The sequence below is a fragment of the Triticum aestivum genome, chromosome 6A (genome assembly GCF_018294505.1).
Source record: "Triticum aestivum cultivar Chinese Spring chromosome 6A, IWGSC CS RefSeq v2.1, whole genome shotgun sequence".
NCBI classification, from domain to species: Eukaryota; Viridiplantae; Streptophyta; class Magnoliopsida; order Poales; family Poaceae; genus Triticum; species Triticum aestivum.
The window spans coordinates 564,738,438-564,759,453 of NC_057809.1; positions in this window are offsets into that span (position 1 = coordinate 564,738,438).

Here is a 21,016-nt window from a genome sequence, read left to right on the forward strand (position 1 = left end):
TTGGACTCCGTTTGATATGGATATTCTGCGAAACAAAAAACATGCAACAAACAGGAACTGGCACTAGGCACTGGATCAATATGTTGGTCCCAAAAATAGTATAAAAAGTTGCCAAAAGTATATGAAAGTTGAATAATATTGGCATGGAACAATCAAAAATTATAGATACAACAGAGACGTATCAGCATCCCCAAGCTTAATTCCTGCTCGTCCTCGAGTAGGTAAATGATAAAAAAGAATTTTTGATATGGAATGCTACCTAGCATAATCTTGATCATGTATATAATCATGGCTTGAATATTAAGATACGAGTGATTTAAAGCAATAGTCTATCATTTGACATAAAAAAATAATACTTCAAGCCTACTAATAAAGCAATCATGTCTTTTCAAAATAACAAGGCCAAAGAAAGTTATCCCTACAAAATCATATAGTCTGGCTATGCTCCATCTTCTTTACACAAAATATTCACATCATGCACAACCCCGATGACAAGCCGAGCAATTGGTTCATACTTTTTAACGCGCTTCAGCATTTTCACCCTCACACAATACATGAGCATGAGCCATGGACATAGCACTATAGGTGGAATAGAATATGATGGTGGAGGTTGTGTGGAGAAGACAAAAGGAGAGAAAGTCTCACATCGGCGCGGCTAATAAATGGGCTATGGAGATGCCCATCAATTGATGTCCATGTGAGGAGTAGGGATTGCCATGCAACGGATGCAATAGAGCTATAAGTATACGAAAGCTTAAACTGAAACTAAGTCGGTGTGCATCCAACTTGCTTGCTCATGAAGACCTAGGGCATTTGAGGAAGCCCATCATTGGAATATACAAGCCAAGTTCTATAATGAAAATTCCCACTGGTATATGAAAGTGATAACTCAAGAGACTCTCTATATGAAGAACATGGTGCTACTCTGAAGCACAAGTGTGGTAAAAGGATAGTAACATTGCCCCTTCTCTCTTTTTCTCTCATTTTTTTGTTTTTTCTTTTTTTTTCTTTTTTTGGGCCTTCTCCTTTTTTGGCGTTTCTCTTTTTTTCTCGTCCGGAGTCTCATCCCGACTTGTGGGGGAATCATAGTCTCCATCGTCCTTTCCTCACTGGGGCAATTCTCTAATAATGATGATCATCACACTTTTATTTACTTACAACTCAATATTACAACTCGATACTAGAACAAAGATATGACTCTATGTTAATGCCTCCGGCGGTGTACCGGGATGTGCAACGATCTAGCGTAGCAATGACATCAAAAAATGGACAAGCCATGAAAACATCATGCTAGCTATCTTACGATCATGCAAAGCAATATGACAATGAATGCTCAAGTCATGTATATGATGATGATGGAAGTTGCATGGTAATATATCTCGGAATGGCTATGGAAATGCCATGATAGGTAGGTATGGTGGCTGTTTTGAGGAAGATATAAGGAGGTTTATGTGTGATAGAGCGTATTGTATCACGGGGTTTGGATGCACCGGCGAAGTTTGCACCAACTCTCGAGGTGAGAAAGCGCAATGCATGGTACCGTAGAGGCTAGCAATGATGGAAGGGTAAGAGTTCGTATAATCCATAGACTCAACATTAGTCATAAAGAACTCACATACTTATTGCAAAAGTTTATTAGCCCTCGAAGCAAAGTACTACTATGCATGCCCCTAGGGGATAGATGGGTAGGAAAAGACCATCGCTCGTCCCCGACCGCCACTCATAAGGAAGACAATCAATAAATACCTCATGCTCCAACTTCGTTACATAACGGTTCACCATACGTGCATGCTACGGGAATCACAAATCTCAACACAAGTATTTCTAAAATTCACAACCACCCACTAGAATGACTCTAATATCACCATCTTTATATCGCGAAACTATTGCAAGGAATCAAACACATCGTATTCAGTGATCTACAAGTTTTATGTAGGATTTTATGACTAACCATGTGAATGACCGGTTTCTGTCATCTCTCTAAATAGATATAAGTGAAGCAAGAGAGTTCAATTCTTTCTACAAAAGATATGCCCACGCTCTAACAAATATAAGTGAAGCAAAAGAGCATTCTACAAATGGTGGTTGTATATGTAAAGAGAAACAGGCAATCCAAGCTTCAAATGATATAAGCGAAGCACATGAAGCATTCTATAAAGCCATACTCAAAAGATATAAGTGAAGTGTATAGAGCATTCTATAAATCAACCAAGGACTACCTCATACCAGCATGGTGCATAAAAGAAAAATGAAAACCAAATCCAAAAGATGCTCCAAGATTTGCACATATCGCATGAACAAAATGAATCCGAAAAGATACCGATACTTGTTGAAGAAAGAGGGGATGCCTTCCGGGGCATCCCCAAGCTTAGACGCTTGAGTCTCCTTGAATATTTACTTGGGGTGCCTCGGGCATCCCCAAGCTTGGGCTATTGCCTCTCTTCCTTCTTCTCACATCGAAACCTTGTCAATCATCGAAAACTTCATCCACACAAAACTTCAACAGAAAACTCAGTAAGATCCGTTAGTATAATAAAGCAAATCACTACTCTAAGTACTGTTGCAAACCAATTCATATTTTGTTTTTGTATTGTGTCTACTGTAATATAACTTTTTCATGGCTTAATCCACTAATATAAATTGATAGTTTCATCAAAACAAGCAAACTATGCATCAAAAACAGAATCTGTCTAAAACAGAACAGTCTGTAACAATCTGAACATTCACCATACTTATTATACTTGAAAAGTTATGCCAAAATTAGGAAAAATAAAAAATTTGTGTAGAAAGACAGTGCAAAAAGAATCAGAACCATTTGAAGTTCCAGAAAAAATGTAAAATCGCTCACTACAGCCAAAGTTTCTGTCCTGCACCATACAAACCATCAAGCAAATGTAAACATCCTAAAGGCAAACCTTGGCACATTATTTTTATTTATAAACTTTATAAAAGCACACGATAGAAATAAATGACTCTCTAAAACTTCCGGGTTGTCTCCCTGGCAATGCTTTTTTTAAAGCCATTAAGCTAGGCATATAGTGCTCAAGTAATGAATCCACCCGGATCCCAAGGTATATCAAAGCCAATTTTAATTAACAATGATTTAGCATTTAGTAGTGAGCACAAAGTAACATATATCATTTAACAACGAAGTCTAACTCTCTTCCTATGCATCGGCATGTCATAAAAGAACAATTCGTGCATACATAGTAAAGGCCAATGCATAGTATAAATAGTTTCTTGCAATTTTATCATATTGGAAACATAGAGAGGTGGAGATATAGTTCCTCTCTCATAATAATTGCAAGTAGGAGCATCAAGCACATGCATATTATATTCATCAAAATCATCATGTGCAATGGTATAAGGCAACCCATAAATATAATCCTTAATAAGAACAAACTTCCCCGATATAGTGTAGTTTGGAGAATTCAAAAAGATAATAGGACTATCATGCGTGGGTGCAATAACAACAATTTCATGTTTAACATAAGGAACTATATCAAGTTCATCTCCATAAGCATAATTCATATTGGCATCTTGGCCACAAGCATCATCAAAAAGGGATATTTCAAAAGAATCCAATGGATCATAACAGTCATCATAGCAATCATCCTTCGGTAAGCACGAAGGGGAATTAAACAATGTATGAGTTGAAGAGTTACTCTCATTAGAAGATGGGAATGGGTGATCAATCCGCTCTTCCTCCTTTTGTTCTTCGCTCTCCTCATCATCTTTTTCATCCAATGAGCTCACAATTTCATCAATTTCTTCTTCCATAGACTCCTGCAAAATATTAGTCTCTTCTTGGACAGCGGAGTATTCCTGAATATATGGTTTAACATAAGCATTAGAAGCCTAATTATCAACGCAATATTTAAGTATGGCAAAATTTTCAGATTGGTAAAGAGTAGCATCATATTTTTCAATCAAAGAAGCAATTTCATAAGCACCCTTAAAAGCAACAAATTCTTCAATTTGTTGAACATCATAGTAACTATAAATACCCTTAGCATACGAAAATACGATTCCATTATCAATAAACTCACATTGGTAGGGAAGGTGTTTCTTAGGGTTTTCAGAACAACAAGTAAAATCATATATATATATATAACATAAATTCCAAGCATAGAATTGCAAACGATGAATTTGATCCAATAAACGTTTCCCTCTTTCAGATATATGGTGTCGCACATAACAAGCATGCTCATCTAAAACTTTGCCCTGAACTAAGCTAGTTGGGGTTTCAGCACGAGCACAAAGGGATCGAAGATGATCCAAGTAATAATCTTCAGCAGTGTGATAGATTTTGAGTGGTTCTTCAACCATTGGTTCAGTAGGTACAACTAATTTTTTTGGTATTTTGCGTTTCCTACCCATAACTAAAGATAGAAAACAACTAAGAACAACAAATAAAAATTACTTAGTGATAAAGCAAACAAGCACACATGAGAATATTCACCCCACGCTATTGCTCCACGGCAACGGCGCTAGAAAAAGGTCCTGATAACCCACAAGTATAGGGGATCAATTGTAGACTCTTTCGATAAGTAAGAGTGTCGAACCCAATGAGGAGCCAAAGGTAGAACAAATATTCCCTCAAGTTCTATTGACCATCGATACAACTCTACGCACACTTGACGTTCGCTTTACCTAGAACAAGTATGAAACTAGAAGTACTTTGTAGGTGTTGTTGGATAAGTTTGCAAGATAATAAAGAGCATGTAAATAAAAAGTAGGGGCTGTTTAGGTAAAGACACAAATAAGTTAGTTTTAGTAGAGAGCTTGTTGTTACGAGAAAGTTATTTGTCCCTAGGCAAACGATAACTAGACCTGTAATCATTATTACAATTTTATTTGAGGGAGAGGCATAAGCTAACATACTTTCTCTACTTGGATCATATGCACTTATGATTGGAACTCTAGCAAGCATCCGCAACTACTAAAGATTCATTAAGGTAAAACCCAACCATAGCATTAAAGCATCAAGTCCCCTTTATCCCATACGCAAACAACCTACTTACTCGGGTCTGTGCTTCTGTCACTCATGCCACCCACCATAAGCAAATCATGAACATATTGCAAACCCTACAGCGGGGATCCCTCACGCTTGCACGATACTGAGAGCACCATAGGACAGCACCAATAATAAAACATGCAACTCAAACCAATCTTGATCATCAAATAGCCATTAGGACAAAACGGATCTACTCAAACATCATAGGGAAATAATATATAGCGTTGAGCACCATGTTTAAGTAGAGATTACAGCGGGTAAGAGAGAGGTAACACCGCTGCATAGAGGGGGGGATAGTTGGTGGTGAAGGCGGTGAAGTTGTTGGTGAAGATGACGGTGATGATGATGGCCCCCGGTGGCACTCTGGCGCCACCGGAAGCAAGGGGGGGAGGGCCCCCCTTCTTCTTATTCCTTGACCTCCTCCGTAGATGGGAGAAGGGTTTCCCCTCTGGTCCTTGGCCTCCATGGAGTGGGAGGGGCGAGAGCCCCTCCGAGATTGGATCTGTTTCTGCGTTCTCAGATTCTACCCCTTCACCGTTTCTTATATTCCTAGAGATCCATTAGCCCGATTGGGCTGGAATTTGAACAAGATCTCTACCCGGATATTAGCTTTCTTGCGGCGAAAGATGGGCATCAACCGCCTTACGGGGTGGCCACGAGGGTCTGGGGCGCCCCTTACCTCGTGGGCCCCTCGAGCATCGTCTCGTGTTGATTTCACTTCCAAAAATCACATATATTCCAAAAAAAATCTCCGTCCATTTTTATTCCGTTTGGACTCCATTTGATATGGATATTCTGTGAAACAAAAAACATGCAACAAACAGGAACTAGCACTAGGCACTGGATCAATATGTTAGTCCCAAAAATAGTATAAAAAGTTGCCAAAAGTATATGAAAGTTGAATAATATTGGCATGGAACAATCAAAAATTATAGATATGACAGAGATGTATCAGTGGTGAATCCCTCCTTGATGGTGTTTAGATTGGATCTGGTGTTTCTAGACTCTGTGGTGGTTGGATGAATATTTCATCGACTCCCCTAGGGTTTTGGGAATATTTGGGTATTTATAGAGCAAAGATGCGGTCCAGGGGCACCCGAGATGGGCACAAGCCACATGGGCACGCCAGGGCCCCCTGGCGCGCCCTGGTGGGTTGTGCCCCCCTCGGGGCACCCCCCTAGGTGCAACCAGGGCCCATCTATTTCCTGTTGGCCCATAAAAAATCACCGTAAAGTTTCATGCCATTTGGACTCCATTTGATATTGATTTCCTGCGATGTAAAAAACATGGAAAATAGGAACTGGCACTGGGCACTATGTCAATATGTTAGTACCAAAAAATGATATAAAATGACTATAAAATGATTATAAAACATCCAAGATTGATAATAAAATAGCATGGAACAACAAAAAATTATAGATATGTTGGAGACGTATCAGCATCCCCAAGCTTAACTCCTACTCGTCCTCGAGTAGGTAAGTGATAAAAACAGAATTTTTTATCTGGAGTGATGTTCATCAAGTCATATCATGTTCTTTTCTTTATAGCATGGACATTTGGACTTTTATGTGATTCAAAGCAATAGTCTAGTTTTGACATAATAATTAAGATACTCAAGCATATCAACAAGCAACTATCTCTTTCAAAATATCGATGCTAAAATAAGTTATTCCTAGCCCATCATGCTCAAACATTGATCCATTCATCAAACACACTCGAATATTAACTACACCCAATACTTGAGCACGATAATATTGCCTCCTAGTTGTGTTTTTATAAGAGAAGATGGAGACTCAAATTTTAAAATAAGAATTACATAAAGTAAAAGGAAGTCCCTTCGATGAGGGAAGTAGGGATTTGTAGAGGTGCCAGAGCTCAAAGCGAAAAATTTGAGATAAAAACATTTTGGGAGGTGTATCCATCCCGCCAACGAAAACAACTTAGAGTTCCCAATACTTTCCATGCATAGATATATCATAGGCGGTTCCCAAACAAAAAATAAATTTTATTCCTTTTTCCACCATAACTTTCACTTTCCATGGCTAACCGTATCCACAGGTGCCCTCCATACCAACACTTTCCAAGGAATTTATTATTTGACAACATAAAGTAATTTTTTTGCATTTGGGGACTGGGCATCCCTAATACCTTTGCCTTACTCTCGTGCAATGACAAGTGAATAAACACTTTAAGAATAACACATGTATCATGGAAAATATTAGCCACCCCTCACCGCTCCGCAAGCGAAACAAATACACAAAAGAGAAGTTTATTTTTAAAATTAGAGATGGCACATGCAAATTTGCTTAGAACGGTAAAAGAATGGTAGATATAGTGGACTCATGTGGCAAAACTGCTTTAAAGGATTTTGGATGCACAAGTAGAGGTCATACTTAGTGCAAAATGAAGGCTAGCAAAAGATTGGAAAGCGACCAGCCGAGAAATGAATAATCCCATAAGAAAGCATTAAGCATAATTAACACCGAATAATGCACCACAAGTAGGATATAATTTTCATTGCATGATTATTGACTTTCGTGCATGCATAGGGAATCACAAACCTTAACAACAATATTCTTACTAGAGCACAATTACTCATCAACATAACTCACATATCACATCATCATATCTCAAAACTATTACTAAGAATGAAGTTTATTTTGTCCAATGATCTTCATGACATTTTCTTTTACTTTATCCTTCTTGGATATCTATCACTTTTGGACTAATTTTCATGTGTAGCTTTTCATAAGCTCAACCAAATATAACTGAAGATCATGAGCATAACAAATTTTCTTTCTCTCAAAATGATTTAACTGACACTACAAGAAATATGCTCAATTGTGACCTTCTGGCAGTGACCGTGGAAGAAATCGTCATAAATCTATGACCATTTTGATCCAATTGGTCATGGCCTGTTTAGGAGAGTCGAAACCATAAACCATAGTGACTATTTTGGTCAAAAAGGTCATAATTGCCTTACACAAAATGGTCATAAGCAGACAACAATGGTCGACAGCCTTATTTCTAGCTGATTATGACCAATCCAGATGGTCATGGTGTTGTAACATGGATGACTGGACGTCCACATCATCAATTTTACCTATGTGTCATATCATTTTGGCTTATGTGTCGGTTGTAGCATTATTCCATCCATAGATTGATTTATTGACTAAACTGGGTCTACATTTATAGACGAGGCCAACTAACACAGTACAAATGACATGTGGGACCCGTCCCACAAAGGTGAATAAAGCAGAAAAAGGCAAAAAATCACTTTGGCTCATAGGTGTATATGCACCCATTGTCTAAATACATATTTTAAAAAGTAAAAAAAATTCGAGAAAAAATCCCACGTGTAAATCCGAACACTATATGTGTGTGCATCAAGTTTCAATAAAAAATGACATTTTTTGTGACTTATGTAAAAAAGACAATTTTCAATGCTTGATTACAGCTATCAGAAGCTATTTTTAATCTTTTTTACACATGCAACAAAAATGCCCTTGTTCACCGAAATTTTGTGTGCGAACATAGGATGTCCAGATGTACACGTGATATTTTTTCTATACATATTTCATAATAGGTGTATCTACATCTAAGATTCAAAATGCTACTCTCAAAGAAAAAAATGACCCATCCCACAAAGGTGAATAAATAAAAAAAAAGGCCACCGCGCCAAAACGCCACTCTCAAAGAAAAAAAAGGACCCGTCCCACAAAGGTGAATAAAGCAAAAAAGAAACCACACTACGTGATTCGAACTAGCTACTAGTCGAGTTCGCCTAAGGAGACAAACCACCACACCGTAACAAAGACACTGGTACATTCTCGCCCGTAACCTATTTAATGGGTAGTGTCGAGTGGGCTTGGGCCTTGGTGGGACAAGGGCACCTTTTTGCTTTTACATTTTTCGTTCGCCGAGTGGGCCAACTACTGGGCCGCGGCTTGTTTTTTGTCTGTTTTTTGTTCGTTCATTCTGTTTTTACTTTCGTTTATTATTTATACTTCTAATTCTTCTATATATATATTGAAAAACAAATTTCACATAAAACATTTGAAAAAATGTTAACCAATCATTTGAAAATCTTACATATGTACAAAAAATATACAATGTGTGTGGAAAAAGTTGATCATGTATTTAAAAATGTTAATCGAGCATTTAAAAAATGTTAAACAATTATATAAAAATGTAAATCAAGCATTTGAAAATGTTAAAATGTGTAAATAAAAAAAATATTAATCTTGTATTTAAAAAACATTTAAATGTTGTATATAAAAATGTTGACTATGTATTCAAAAAGTTCTAACTAGGCAGTTGAAATTGTTAATTGTGTATAAAAAAATTGTGTCTCATGTATAAGAAAAATGTATACAGAAAATATACAATGTGTGTGATCAATGTCAATCTTGTATTTAGAAAATGTTAAAGCAAGAATTTGAAAAAAAAGTTAAACAAGTATTTAAAAGAAAAATGTAGAATGAAAACCAACATTCAACATTCATTATTTTGAGCCCAGCTTCAACATTCATATTTCTGTCTAGTGTGGTACTTTGCAAAGCAAGTACCACCTAGGCTCCTCCTTTTGAGTTGAAAATTTGTGAAGACAGTCTTCTTAGTAGCTGATCATCCTCAGCCAAAACTCACGCTCATTGGCCACACTACTAGAAAAAGGGCTATAGATGGGATTGACACTAATGGCGCACCAGACAAGCAGTGCGCCATTAGTATATACTAATGGCGCACCACCTTCTGATACGCCATTAGAGTTGAAACTACTAATGGCGCACCTGGCCCCGGGTGCGCCATTAGTATCAAAAAAAAATTTAACTAGTGCACCTGTCCAAACATATTAATGGCGCATCCAGACACAGTGCCGCCATTACTAGTTGTAACTAGTAATGGCGCACCTGCCGGAAAGTGCGCCACTAATGTTGTTTTTTTATTATATTTTTTATTCCCTTTTTTGCAAAACTACTAATGGCGCACTGTTCCACCGTGCGCCATTACTAGTTTAAACTAGTAATGGCGCACTGTGGGACAGTGCGCCATTAGTATTTTTTTTGCAAAACTACTAATGGCGCACCACCAGGAGGTGCGCCATTAGTAACCTGGATTACTAATGGCGCATTTAGAGTTGGTGCGCCATTAGTAAGTGGGCAGCAACAAGATATTTTGGACAGCCTCTCCTACCCACACTCACTTTCTCCCCACTTCATTCTCTCCACCTCCTCCTTGTCTCGGGTGCCTCCTCTTTTTCACCTCATTTCCACCATAGATTCATTCAATTTAAGTGGTTAATTTACCTTGTTTTGATAGGTAAGTAAGGGGGGAAGCTATATTTATGTTGTTCTCCCTACAACAATGTGCACATGCACTTTTTATGGCCTAGCTAGATCTATCTATGTTCGTGGTGTTGCATATGTTTGTGGTGTTGCATATGTGTTTGTGTTTGGAGGTGTACCGGTATTTGATATTCGATAGTTGCCAATATTTTGCCGGAATGTTGATTCATTTCCATTTCGGCGAGAATTTTGGCATTAAGCATTCTTTTTGGTCCTATTTTTAGGGAAAGTCATGCCAAATTTTTTCTTGGTTCTAAAATATCGTTTTGCTCTACCTCGCAGGCAACCATGGTCCGCATGATGACCGAAGGCATGATGAATAGGTTTTTGAGGTCCGCGAAGGCCGAGATGCTTCAAAAGAACGAGATGGAGATAAGATGTCCGTGTCGAAGATGCAAGCTGAAGAGCCTTATTGCGGACCCGGAATCCGGGCAGGTGCGGGACCACCTGCTCTTGCGTGGTTTCATGGATGGCTATCGGTGGCAAGGTGATGAAGATGACTACGAAGTCGTCCATGGGGGCCGGGCAAGAAATGAGGAAGGGCAGCAAGAGAACCACCGCGGCTCGGGCGGGCGAGAAGACGAAGAATCCCCAGGAGATGATCACGACGGTGATGCTGTACACAGTCATCATGTAGAAGATGCAGGACATGATGATGAGGAAGATGCCGGAGCAGTCGACGGGAATGATCATGAAGATGATGATGCCGGCGGAGCAGACGACGCTGGACCATCGATGGGCTGGGTGCAGGACCCTCATATTCAAGGAGGAGGAGGGGGCGGAGCCTATATGGGACAAGGAGGAGGCGGACCATGCCGAGCAAGGCCTACCGCCCCTCTTCGATAAATACGGTGACAAGCAGACCAGGAACTTTGTCAGGGCCCGGTACAAGAAGGACCCGAAAACAAAGGAGATTACCACGGATCCGAAGACCAGGGTGCTTGAGCTTGTTCTGGTAAGGAATACACCCCCGCGTAATTAGCTCCATATGGTTGCATTCTAATTAATGAAGCCAAATTTCTAAATGGTTCACATTCCTTCCGCGGGCGACTGAAAGTAGTAGCGCGGGGTCGACTAAGAGCAACCCTTGGGACACCACTCTGAATAGGGCGTTGAATGTAATGAAGAACAAGGATAAGCTCAGTAAGCCGACATCAGCTGGTCGTGTGGCCGGCAAAGGCTTGTCGACAAAATGGTCGTCATACTATAACACTGGTGGGCGAAAGGAGAAAAAGACCAGCTCGGAAAGCCAGGCGCGCGAGGTTCAAGAACTCAGGGCACAGGTGGCGCGGATTCCAGAGATTGTCCAAGAGCAAGTGCAACAACAACTCGGAGCGACGATCACCGCCATTGTGCCTACCTTGATCCAGGGGATTAGTGCATGGATTGCGGGCGGCCAACAGGGGCCGCCCCCGATTCCTAGCTTCACGGCCAGCAACTCGCAAAACGCGATGGCGGGTCCATTGGTGTCTCCGGCGGAGGCGGCATTGGTGTCCCCGACGCCGGCACGGGAGCTTAATGCACCCGGGTGTACGTCGGCCGGCACCTCTGCAGTAAGCGGCCCCTCCGTCAACTGCACGCCTGCTGTTGGCAGTGCCTCGACATTAGCCGAGCTCGACGCCATCATCACGGTAACTAATTAAGCCTCTCTCGGCCGAGGACTTCATCTCCTTGCCTTTGACTGGGCATCCCTGACGCCCTACATGTTTTCGCAGGGCGCCGCCGACGTTCCGTGCACTCTCCTGCACTTCGTGAACAACGAGTTGGTCGATGTCGCCAAGGGAAAAATCATTCAATCGGGCAACCCCTTGTTCCACGGTACCCAGATGCCACCCAACTTGTTTAGGGTTCAACTGGTTCGGCTGCTGCCAGGCTGCGACGAGTTCTTACCTCCGATTCGACCCGTCGGGGCCGACGATGATGACGTGATGACCCTCAGCGCCTGCCTGAGCTGGCCCCTGCTTTGGCCGAAGAGCCAGATTCGTTTGGGGGCGGGGGACACCACCCCAAAGACAACACCGCCAGTCGTGCCGGCGCCAAGTCGGCCCCATGGCAAGACCGTCGCAACGGTGCCGGACATCCCTATGCCACTGGATCCAACCATGCATATGGCACAGGATCAGAACGACGACGACGACGATACATTTGCCAACGTCGATCAATACTTTGCCGATCATGGGTACGGTGGCGACTTCATGGGGCCTCCTTCTCAAGAACCCAACCCAACAAAAGACGTGCGCGATCTAGCTGGTACCGCGGAGAAGCCAAGTTGCAATAGGCGTCGTCTGCAGTTCAGCTCTCAGGAGACGCCTCCAGCTGCCGACTTCACCGAGCCTCAGATAGGCGAGGTGCAAAATATGATCAGCCCCAACACACTCAAGAAGGCGGTCTGTGAGCAGAACTCGGTCCCATTACAGGAGAAGAAGAAGGCACGCAAAAGAAAGACTAACAAGGGTGCAGGCCAGCCGGCACCGAGTACTATCCGTGCTCAGGACGGGGCACCTTCACCTGAGGATATCTCGAGGAGGGTGCATGTGGCGGGTATGCCGATGCTACCGAGAAATATGCTCGATGCTGCAACCGGTGCTATGCGGAGTCTGCATGACAGTGTTCTTTCTTTGGAGAAGCGGCGTCTCGGAGAGAAGGATGTGGCATACCCGGTTTTCGCGGCCAAGGTGCCAGAGGGCAAGGGCTTTGTGGATAACTCCATCGGGGGTACGATCGTCCTGCGGTTTGATGACATCCACACTATGTTGAACCTTCATCCGCTTCACTACACCTTCGTTCGGCTATTTTCGCTGAGTATGGAGATGCGGATCATTCGCGACAAGACCCCGGACATCGTGATAGTCGACCCCTTCTACATGCGTGCCAAGATCTTGGGCAGCGATGGGGACCGGCAAGTCGCGAGTTCTTACCTCGAAGGCGTCATTCTGGCAAACCAAGATAAGGATAACTTCCTCGTGCCTTACTTTCCCGAGTAAGTCCTCCCCTCAACCGCCCCGTAACATATGAATTCTTAGATTTTGATCGTTTTTCTTTTAACATTCCGTGTTTTCTGTAGTGACACACGTTGCAGTCTCATCCTCCTAAGCCCCAAATATTCCATGGCCACGTATTTCGACCCGGACCGTCAGTCGAACGTAGACTACACAAATGTCAAGAAGGTTCTTGATGACGTTCTCCCCGGCTATGTCAAATCTGGAGGCACCTTCACCAGGCCTATTCATAAGTACGGCAAGCACGTGTTCTCCCACAATACGACGTTCTGCTGCGTCAAGCAGCCGCCTGGCGGTCAGAAGGGTGCCTACTACGCCATCCATCACATGCAGGCGATCGTACGGGACCATCATCAACTTCTGCTACCGAGTAGACTCAAAGATTGGGCCGCGAGCGTGTCGGCAATCCAGGACGCGGACATCAGACAAGAATTCTTTCGCATCCAGTCGGAGTTTACGGAAATCATCCATCAAGATGTCCTTCGTACCGCGGGGCAGTTCTACCTCAGAAATCAACCGTCCAACAGTGACATCGACACAATCCTACAAATGCAGGCTGACAACGCCCGTTCTTTCATGACTCCCACGGTAGACGGCGGCTTCATCCACGCTCCGGTCCCTTGAGTATCATGTTGTAATTAAACTTTAATGAACTTGTAGTATGTCTCTTTGGTTTCGAGAGTCGTTCAACTTAAGATGTAATCGATGCTATTAATGTCTTGCTTTTCTCTTCCGATCGTTCTGTTGCATACTTATATATTGCTTATGTATTGTCTGTGAATTGGTACTAACGTTTCATTTGGCTACTGCATAGCGATGCCGTGGTATGTCGTGTACAAGGGTAAGGTTCCCGGAGTCTACGACGAATGGGAGGAGTGTCGGAGACAGGTTCACTGATTCAGCGGTAACAGTTACAAAGGGTACGCCACTAGGGCCGAGGCCAAATCTAGATACGCCCGCTATCTAGCGGGAGAGGGGAGGGAGCGTTGGAGGAACCGGATGAAGACGAGTTTCATCGTGATGATGCTCATCGTGATGACCGCATCTCTCTTCTATGTGATGGTAGTTTAGATGATCGATATCGACTTGTAATGTGAAGACAAACTCGCGGTCTCGAGACTTGTAATATAATGTTCTATCTTTGTTCGGTCTTTTCAATTCGGAGACTAATATGATGACTTGTATTCGGAGACTAAAATGATGAATTGTATTCAGAGACTAATCTTCTATTGTATTCGATGAATCTGTTGTTGATGTGTGCTGTCCATATTTTGTCCAATTATACATTTTGTAACCTGTGCAAAAAACAGAAAATAAAAAAATAAAAAAAAAACTAATATTCATGATGCGCCATTAGTATGCCAAAGGATACTAATGGCGCATCATTAAAGAGTGCGCCATTAGTATGCCGAAGTTACTAATGGCGCATCTTGCTGTCGTGCGCCATTAGTATGGCAAAGCACCTGGGTATACATGCCCCCCTGGGAGGCATACTAATGGCGCACTGTTGTATATACTAATGGCGCATCTGGGGTGCGCCATTAGTATACCAGATACTAATGGCGCACCTGTGGTGCGCCATTAGTAAAATATACTAATGGCGTGCTACTAATGGCGCACCACTAATGCGCCATTAATGGCCAAATTAGGTGCGCCATTAGTAGGCCTTTTCCTAGTAGTGCCATGCGCATTTCCCGTACCACTAATCAAACACTTGGCTGCTAATTCATGTTTCAGCATAGTTCGGTCTCCTCGTGAGAATCTTATATTGTAATTTTCTTCCTAGAACCTACATGAGGAGTGACCAACCCACTAGACATGCGTAGGCTGCCCAAAACACAAGGCAACGCCACGGTCACGCGGTGACCACGTGGCGGGCATGCGAGTTTACGCGCTCTGGAGTTGGGGCCCTCAGCCACCATCCAAACCTCGATGTATCGCCACCAAACCATGTATTTATGATTAAATAGATACTTATGTAACTAGAAATGATTTTTGGGAAAAATAAAGACCAAACTATGAGGCAGTTGCAGTTCAAATTTGACCCGCTTCCTACTGAATCGGCGGAAATTTGTCTATTTCATCAGAGGTGTATAAATACTTTTGACGACCAACCATTTTGTCAATTGTACATTAAATATGGCCTAATAAATTATAAAAATGACCTCGTCCCATTTTGCAACAAACATATGGTAGGTCCTTCACAAAAAAACTTATTTGGGGCATTCAAAAAATGAAAATTGAATTTTTTGTCCAAAGAAAATGAAAACTCCCTTAGGCAATATTGTTTGCCATTCCAAGATGCACCCTTGTGCACGATATGAGATCATTTGAATAAACTATGTCATGAATGTGGCCATAAGATTGATCATTTGGATTGAAAGCCATGAATCTTCAATCATGATAGCTCATTTCTGAGAACACTTTTTTAAAAGAATTGTCATACTACAAATTTATTATTTTTCCTGGTAACTTGGTCACATATAATAACACAATGCAAAGGTTTCCAATTTTTTGATTTTTTTCGGATTTTTTATCCCCGTTTCAAAATGCGGTCAAAACGGCGGGCATGACCGTTCCTAGCTAGTGGTTGAATCTTGGAAAACTTTTGGTGTTTCTCTGATTAAATAGATACTTATATACCTAGAAATGATTTTTGGAAAAAATAAAGAGCAAACTATAAGGCAGCTGTAGTTCAAATTTGACCTGCTTCCAGCTGGATCGGCAAAAAATTGTCTTTTTCACCAGAGGTGGATAAAATCTTTTGACACCCAACCATTTGGTAAACTGTGCATTAAATATGGCCTACTATATTATGAAAATGATCTGGTCCCATTTTGCAACAAATATATGGTAAGTCCTTCACAAATAAACTCATTTTGGGAACTCAAAAAATGGAAAATGAATTTTTCGTCCAAAGAAAATGAAAACTTTCTTAGGAAACATTGTTTTCCATTGCAAGATACACCCTTGTGCACAATATGAGATCATTTGAAAAACTATGCCATGAATGTGGTCGTAAGATTGATCATTTGGCTTGAAAGCCATGAATCTTCGCACATGATAGCTAATTTCTGAGAACACTTTTTTAAAGGAATTACCGTATTACAAGTTTATTATTTTTCCTTGTAACCTGGTCACATATATTGACACAATGCGGAGGTTTTTCAATTTTTTGATTTTTTTGAATTTTTTATGCCGGTTTGAAAATGCGGTCAAAACAGCGGGAATGACCGTTCCTAGCTAGTGGTTGAATCTTGGAATTTTTTTGGTGTTTCTCTGATTAAATAGATACTTATGTACCTAGAATTGAATTTTGGAAAAATTAAAGAGCAAACTATAAGGCAGCCGCAGTTCAAACTTGATCCACTTCCAACTGAATCGACAGAAATTTCTCTTTTTTATGAGAGGTGGATCAAAGCTTTTGACACTGAACCATTTGATCAATTGTACATTAAATATGACCTAGTATTTTAGAAAATTGATTTGGTCCAATTTTGCAACAAATATTTGGTAGGTTCTTCACAAAAAACCATTTTTGCAACAAGAAAAATGATTAAAAATAGCCAGAAAGATAAAAAATGCATGCAAATTGGTGATCATTCGTAAAATGTGGTATAACTTGAGTGAAAAATTTAGATGAGCCATTTTGCAAAATATTTTTGATAGTTGCTTCACAAAATGCCTCTAGTTTTAGTACTTAGAACTATTTTTTGTCATAAATTTTCTGAACCAATCAGGGCTTTTCCCACGGATCATCCCACTGTAGCCGATCTGGACCATCCACACCCAATGGATCGAACGTCTCTCACTCATTCTCAAGTCTCAGCCACCCAACCCAAACCCTAGCAACCCAATCCAGATCTCTCTCCTCCTCTCCTCGCCCTGTTGCCGCCCTCCTCCCCCCTCCCAGTCACTCCCCTTTGCCCTCCCGCAGCAGATCGAGTGCGCCAGCGCTGGTGTTCGCCGCCTCCTTCCTGAGGCTGCCGCCCCGCATGTCCAAGCAGCAGAAGCGCAACAGGGTGGACGCCATCACCACATCCCCATCCCCGGCCTCCTTCCGTGACGCATCCCGCAGCAGCGCCCACTGCGGCGCCTGCCGACCGCCCTCGCGGCTGGCTGCTTGCGCGGCGATGATGGCGGCCTCGTCTTCCCCGGAGGCCACGGTGCCTCAAGGCTGACCTGGCGCCCCCTCCTCTCCCTTCCGCCGCCTCTGAGCTGGGGTTCGGTTTGTGTGCAATGGCGGTGGCGTACGAGGCGAACAAGCCGCTGGTGGTCGAGGACGTGTAGGTGGCGCCGCCGCTGGCCGGCGAGTCTGCGTCAAGGTCCTCTCCACTGTGCTCTGCCACACCGTCTACTACACCTGGAGCGGCAAGGTCCGTCACCCCCCCATCCTCCTCGCCCTGCGCTTCCTCGAATCTAGGTTTCAATGGCCGCGGTTGCCCAGGGCCTGTAGCCAGCGCTGGTACTGCTGCTAGTCACCACCTCCCCCAACCCCAGCAACTTATCCTTGGATTTTCCCTATCGTTAGTGTTATTCCACTGTGTCAATGGTTGCAATGAGACTGAGTAATTTAGGATTAATTGACTTCCATGTAGCTTTGTACGAGTTGTTCCTCATAGTGTCGGGTTGGGTGTAGAGTGAATTGACATGATGTACAGTAGGTTGATGCCTTGATGTACTGTTTTCTTGATATGTTTGATGTTCATCCATCGTCCATATTTACTAGCACACCAGATAGAAATCGTGACCGATGCCACTCAATAGAATTTCCTAGACATTTTATTGGATCGTCAGATGGTTGGGGTGGCAGGGTGTGTTTGGCTAACAAATTGCATTGGAATTATATTCTTCATTGCCTAATGTTCTTGTTGCTGATAATAGGGCCTGTAGATAGCAATTTATTTTCCTAGTGGTTACTTATGCTTATTGTGTCTCACGCTGAAAGAAAATGCGCAATGAGCTTGTTTGACTTTTTTATGCTTGTAGTATACTTGATCAGGGTAGTGATGTTTCCTGTGATCTTTCCTATCATTTGCTAGTGTGATGCTTCAAGATGAAACATTTTAAAACCCAAACTACTATAAATAAGCGTTCTGCATCTTGAGGATTAAGTATTCATGATTTTTTACTTAGCTTGACCAAGAACAACAACATCCTTGATGTTTACTAACCCCCACCTCGCTCTTGCTCTCTCAGACCCGAAGGAGCCCGTATGGAAGGCACCTCCTCTCCGGGCGGTGAGAGCGTTGAGGGGTCGTGGGTGCAGTTAATGGCCATGTCTGTGGCCGTGCCTGCCATGACCCTCTCTACAAGGGCACAGCCAGGAAGAAGCTCAGCAACCAGATCGTTGTCCACTCCAAGTGGAGTGGACAACTCAAGCGATAGTAAGTTTCTAGTATTCTCTAATGTGTTGATGTGGCTTGTTTACCTCATCCTTGTTACACTTGATTTCCTTATATGATTTATGCTTGACGGATCTGATAGAGATGATTCGTTCAAAGTAGTACAGTATGTGATTCCTGTTTTATTATAGTTTTTTTGTTTGTCCCGGTCCTCTGTTGCATGGCTACTATTTTCCCTTTCCTAATCGCATTGCACATTCATTTTTGGTACTGGAAATGCGATAGTATACATGCAATTTCATTTCCTATAGTAGTCCAGCAGGCATTGCTTTGTCGTTGGACACTGGTAATTAAGAGAGGGCGTTGTATGCTCTTTGATTAATTGTCTAGTGATTTCCTGAAGCATCTATCTTCCCAGCTTTCAGAATGGAGAAACTCGTGTCATTTCATATATGATCTGAACGAAATGTCTAGGACTTGCGGCAGTTTATCTGATACTGTATACTGTACTAAAGAAACAACATATGCGGTCCTGAAACGTACTAAGTTCTTCTCTGCTCCATGTTCCCATTTAAGCTACGTGCTTGATTTAAATTTCAACAATGGTTTGTTTCGCATTCTTACTTGTTTAGTAAACCTTGTGCCATGCTTATTTCATGTAGCTAACAGTAACTTGCAAAAAAATAATTAGCAAGTAAGATTTGTTCTGCTTGTCTGCTACAAAGTTTTCAAATAACTACTACTTAATTAGTAGCATGTAGTCTGGATATACAAAAGCATGTGTTGTCCAGCCCATGTAGCAATCGCTGCTAGTCTGTATTAAGCAAACAATGCACCGCGCTATAGGTAGCCGCGCGCGGTAGCCGCCGCACGAGACGCTGTTGTGCGTCATGTGAAGTATAGATTTTTCCCATCTTTTTTTAAATGTCAGGTGTTGTATTAGTATTATGATGTTATCTTCTTAAATTGCTTCTACTAGGAAATCTATTCTTGAATAGTTTTCTTATAAAGTTCCCTAGTCATTCAGAACCAACTGCAATATATTGATGGACATAGTACTCTGCTCATGTGTACATCTTTCTTTAAATGTCAGGCTGACATGGAAAGTGCTATGGGACAAGAGGTACCAAAAGGTGGAGAACCAAAGAGTGATGCTGCTATTGTTGCTGACATTCTCACTAAAGAATGTCCTCCAGCACATTCCTTCACTGGTTGTGTTGTTTTGGTTGGTGCCATCTTATGTTACTGGTTACTAGTGCACAATATGGACATGACCATATTATGAACATTGGTTTTGTTATTTTGTTTGGTGCATCTTATGAACCTGTGGTGTAAAGATAATGCTGGGCCTAAGTTATTGAAATCCTAGAGAATTATATTATTATTGTCATTATATTCTCCTTTGTTGGTTGACTGCCAAATTGTGCAATGTATTTTTCTTTTTGAGATACTGTTGGTTGTTGTTGGTCACCCTTCAATAAGGGCTGGACTGAAAATACGAAATTGTGTAAGTGGGCTGGACCGTTTCAAGGCCCTTTGACAGAAAAAAAAACAAAATGTTTTTGTTGGGTAGATAAAAGGGCTGGCCCAATTAATGATGGATTAAATAAATTGGTTGCACAACTCAGCCCAAGAACTGATCTGTTGGGCTTGGCCCATGCTTGTGGCCCAAAAGTAAATTTAAAAGTGGGCTGAATTATTGGGCTCAACCCATTAAACAACTGATTTGGACTGATCCTACATGGCATCCATGTCATCGCATGTGCCACGTTGGCTCGGCCACATCAGATCCTACGTGGTCTAGGCTCATTAGTAATGACCATAATTTTGGTCAAAGATTTAATGACCTAAATTTTGGTCAAGGGTGGCCATGACGAAAATTCCGGAAAAGGTCACGTTTGTTCGTTCTTGACGGCCAACTGTAGACCTTCTGAAATTGGTCAAAAAAGGTCAATAAACGAAAGCAATGGCGAATTAACGACAAAAATGGGGAGTCATAATTGGCCATATTTCTTGTAGTGTGAAGCAAGAGAGAATTTATTCAAAATTTTACTATCTCTCAAATAAATCTAAGTGAAGCAAGAGAGCATTTCTTAAAAAATACTAAGCACACCATGCTCATACAACCGAGAAGGATGCTGACGTTATTGGCATTTGGCCACGTCAGGATATTGCACGTACCTGGACATTCGGGGTTTATTATTAAGGGCATTGTTCAGCCCAGCATATGTTATAAAGACCGAATACCTTAGGGAGTATTCGGCGTCACGAGTTTGGCCTTATATGCATCAGCTCCAAATCATGTCTTTG